Raw genomic sequence first — 4913 nt, 5'->3', positions numbered from 1 at the left:
TTAAAAGGGTGTGATCATACCTGCACTAATGTCCTAGATCCATCAAAACTCTGCAGTTAAGTGTGCTTGTGTGATATCGTACTAGGCTGGGTGACCTTGTTCACACAAATTTATCTCAATGAGTGAGTTACTGCAAGTGCATGGTGTTGTAGGAATTTTTGAAATTCTTGAGTGAAAAAAAAAAATTAATTAAATAAACGAACCTTTAAACTTTTTCCAAAAGTAAGCGTCCAAACCCCAAAGCTGTGCTTTGGAGCTGTTCGCAGTTACTAACTGCGAACAGCATATAAGACAAACTAGCTGTTCGCAGTTGTTAACTGCGAACAGTTCAAAAAACACAAAGTAGTTGTTCGTAGTTAGACTGCGAACAGCAAAAAGACAAAATAGCTGTTCGCAGTTACTAACTGCGAACAGTTAGTTTGTCTTATATGCTGTTCGCAGTTAGTAACTGCGAACAGCTCCAAAGCACAGCTTTGGGGTTTGGACGCTTACTTTTGGAAAAAGTTTAAAGGTTCGTTTATTTAATTAATTTTTTTTTTCACTCAAGAATTTCAAAAATTCGTGTTGTAGCACATACGGGTCGAACACAAGGAGCAAGGTTACGCAATTTCCTTTGCGTGTTAGTCAGCTATAAAAGGGGGTTGTTGTAAACAATAACAAAAAAATATGAAAAACAAATAAGTGTTAACAATCAATGATAAAAAAAAAGGGGGGGTCAGGTTAACTCGTTAATGGTGACTATTCAATGGTTATACACTAGTTTCTTAAGGGTAATTAAAGAGTAGTGAATCACACTAAAAGGAGCAATCTGACCCTTGATCGGGCTTGGGATTGCCTCCAAGCTCTTCACGATCCTTTCTCTCGTGAGTGAAGATGAAGGGCTTGAGCTATAAATCGTTCGCTACTTGTTCATCCTTCCCTACTCTCGTAGGTGAAGGATAAAGCCCTTAGATGAAAGGGTGGATGCAAGGTTCAATCCTCATTGATCCCTTACACCCGATTCCATCCATTGATCAAAAAATAGATTACTCAAAATCCAACCCTCGTTGATATATTTAAAGCAGTCATAACAATCTTAGCCAATGGGTAGAATAACCCCCCATCTAAGCCTTTAATCAATCCAAAATCAACTAGAATCTCATCATCATCAAGTCATCACAATGGTTGAGTTAACCTAACCCTAGAAAACTACTCACTACTCTTAATCATAACCATCAAATCCATTATTAACATATAACAACCAATCATTTAAGCATCAATAGCATAAATAGAAACAAAGACAACGTAAATAAACAAGAACAATTAAGAGAAAACCATAAACTAAACAAAATTAATTAATAAACAATCGAAACCAAAAATAAATGAGATTAAAAATTACCCATAAAATTTGGGAAGGATGCAAGAAGAACTAACAAAAACCCATAAATGTTCTTCATCAAACTCCATTAAAATACCTTAGCTTCAAGTAGTTACCAACAAAAGAGAGAAGATAAATAAAATTAACTAAAATAAACAATGAAAATAAAGTTTGTTAAGAAAATTAAAATAAAGACAATAAAAATAAAGAAATTAAACTAGGGTCTATAAGAGTAAAGTGGGAGAAAAGGAAATGAAGGAGTAAAAAATGTTGTTGCGCCTACTTTTTTTGTTCTCCGCCTGTTGCTCACGAAATTCTATTTTGTCGGTTTAAATTAAGAGTTGTACAATAACACAAAGAAAATGTTGTCACAGTTAATCAGAAGCTTTGCCTGTATTCTGAAGGTCGCAGGTTCGACACCCTGTAGCAGCTTTTTTTTCATTTTTTTTTATCCTGATGTTGGTACGCGTGTATCGGGAACGAGTGGTCGTTCCACATGGAACGATCAATCGTTTGACTTGCTGTCTTCGAAGCTCATGTTGATCAATCGTTGCCATTTTGAAAAAATCACAACTTCTTCGTTAGAACTCCGAATTCGACGTGTGACCAGTCGTTTCGACAATTTTTGCCTCATCAAAATATCCACCAAAACCCAAGTGAGTTGACCTCCATTTGCCCTTAAGTGAGCCTTTCCATGAGCGATGATTCTTGCTTTACTCGGGTTGGACTCATTTTCACCTATTGGCCTCATTTCTTCATCGGCTTTGATCCATGCCTCCTCCAAACTAGCATGCTTTAAAGCTCGAAAATAGGTAATCGTTCTGCAAAAAAGAGCATCAAATATGCTATCCTACAAAAGGGCGTAAAACCAACCAAACGCAATGAAAATGTACGAAAATCAAGGAATAGTCAATTAATATTATGCCCAAATAGAAGGTAAAAATGAGGTTTATCAACTCCCCCAAGCAAGCCCTTACTTGTCCTCAAGCAAGGGGAAGAAGAAAGCATTCAATACATTAAATCCCATAAAGTGTACACACGCTAGCAAAAAGCATCTTAATGCCATAAATTTTGAACATGATTGCATTGATAAGATGGCTTTGCAAAAACGAACATCAAAAACCCGACCAAAGGTTTAGAAAGCACAAAAAGACATGAATACACTCTTGGGCTCATGGCTACATTAACTTGAAGTGACAACCCGAGGTTCCCGAGCTAGTCTCTAAATGGCCCACACAAGACACCCACAACAGCCAAATTGAAACGAAGCTCCCAAGCCAATCACAAAGATGCGAGCAGACCTCACTACAAGTATGTGCAATCCAAATGTCAACCACACTCAAATATATTTAGGTATCACTCTCGCTCAACCTACAGCTCAATGTGATGTCAGCCTCTAACACAAAGATGTATCCGTGTTTCGCACCTCGGTATTCGTTGACTCAAAGGCTAAGACTTCACTAAAAGTAGATGGACCAACCTAAAAGAGGTGAAATGATAAAAGTTAGAGTATGATGAAGCGTAGAAAAGATAAGGAAGGGTAAGGTTACAAAAAGAGGTAGCATAACTAGTTAGTTAACCCAAAACAAACCAAAATGACCTATGATTTCACACAACTTGGTATTTTATTAACCAATAATATTTTTTTATACAAACTTTTGACTTTTTTCTTTTTTCTTTTTCTCTTTTTTTTCTTTTTCTTTTTTTTTACAAACTAAAATAAATACAAACACTTCACTACCAAAAGCGGGTAGTAAAATCAACATACAATACTAACTAAATATATACAATCATATCTAAAATCAAAATATCACCATGATATATACAAGTGGTGACCTCAAGAAAAAAAAACAAAAATAAAGATAAGCTAAAGACTCATGCCAAGTGTGATAAACCAACCACCAATATACCATCAACCAAACCAACTAGTATGCTACAAAAAAAGTATGGTGAATGTGAAAGAAGGTGAAAATGAAGAGATACGAAAGGAAGCAGAAGGCTCGAACGGGAAATGAAATAAAAGTGGGGTATAATGTTGGGTAATGAGGAGGTAAGAACGAAAGAGGTTTGTCCGATCCATACAATGTCCAAGTCCCTAAAGTCATGCCTAGTGCGCTACACATCAAACATCTCAAAACAAGCATGTATCATATGTAGAAGGCTCAATCAAACCTCACAATAGGTTAATTTGTGTTTGCTCAACATCAATGGCGACGCCACTAACCCAAGTGCTCTTTGTGGTCCCTAAAGAGGGTCACCTAGAATCCTACTTGTGCCAAATTAAAGGAATGGAACCGCAAGTCAAAGAGTGACACCCATGCTCTCATACTCAAACAAAACCAAATTCGGGGGTTGAAAAAGCAAAATCCATGAACAAAGCCAACTAAAGCAAGCATATCACCAACATCACCTCACATCCAATAGGGGCATAAATAAGAATAAGCATGCATAAATGAGAGCAGGAGTAATAGCAAAAGACATAAAATAAAAAAAAACAAACAAACACGATAAATATGCACAAAAGAGGAAGTGAACACTCCACCCAAGTAAGACCAAGCATCGTTCCGAATGCTTGACGGCTCGAAAGAAGGTGCAAAAGGAAGGGGTGGCACACCCAAGCCAATAAGGCTATAAAAGACCCTCTAAAGGGTGAGTGGGTTGAATAAAAAAATATCAAACCATGTCATAACAATCCAAGCAACCAAGCCTTCCAAACACCCAAAAACACAAATCTCAATTCAAAAGCAGGAAAACTAGAAAAAGAAACTTTGATTAGGTTGCCTCCTAACAAGCGCTTCTTTAAGATCATTAGCAATACCTTTTTAAGTAAATATTGAGTCAAACTCCTCAAGAGTTTGTCAAACTCACTTCTAGTAAATGTGGAGAATAAGACATAGAAGATCAAATTAGAATAGACAAAGAGAATCAAAAGCAAGAAAGCACATAAAAATGGCTTATCATTACATGATGAAAAGCCAAAGAAAAAGCAAACAAAAGGAAATGAAAAAGGAATCAGTTGGTATGTCATGACATAGGTCAACATAAGTCTTAACATGACCAATCGATGGCAAGGCAACAAAATCATCAATATGAACATGAGCAGGAGTGGTGGGGAGCACATCAAAGTGACCAAGAGACATAGCATAGGACTCAACAGATTACATACAAGAAGCATGTACTTGAGACTCATCACTCATGTAGACATCAGTCTCTAGGTCACTAGGCTCGTACAAGGGATTAGAATGCACAAAAATAGGAGACTCATTAATGTGAGGCACACATGGCACCTCATCTAGAGTCTCACAACAAAGCGATGCAAACATACATGGCATAGAAAAGTCATTCTCAAAAGGCATAAAAACATGAGACTCACAAATGGGGATGGGGGATGACTCATGAAAACAATGCTCAACATCACAATACTCAACTATAGGAGGGTCACATTGTGTAATGACATGAGACTCACAAGCTACATGTGTATGTAAAGGAGACTCATCGAAGTAAAGCACATTATCATATGACATATAACCCTCCTCTAAATTCAAGCCATCACAAA

This window comes from Amaranthus tricolor, chromosome 12 (assembly GCF_026212465.1).
Source record: "Amaranthus tricolor cultivar Red isolate AtriRed21 chromosome 12, ASM2621246v1, whole genome shotgun sequence".
Classification (NCBI taxonomy): domain Eukaryota; kingdom Viridiplantae; phylum Streptophyta; class Magnoliopsida; order Caryophyllales; family Amaranthaceae; genus Amaranthus; species Amaranthus tricolor.
Note: the sequence above shows the minus strand (reverse complement) of the source record.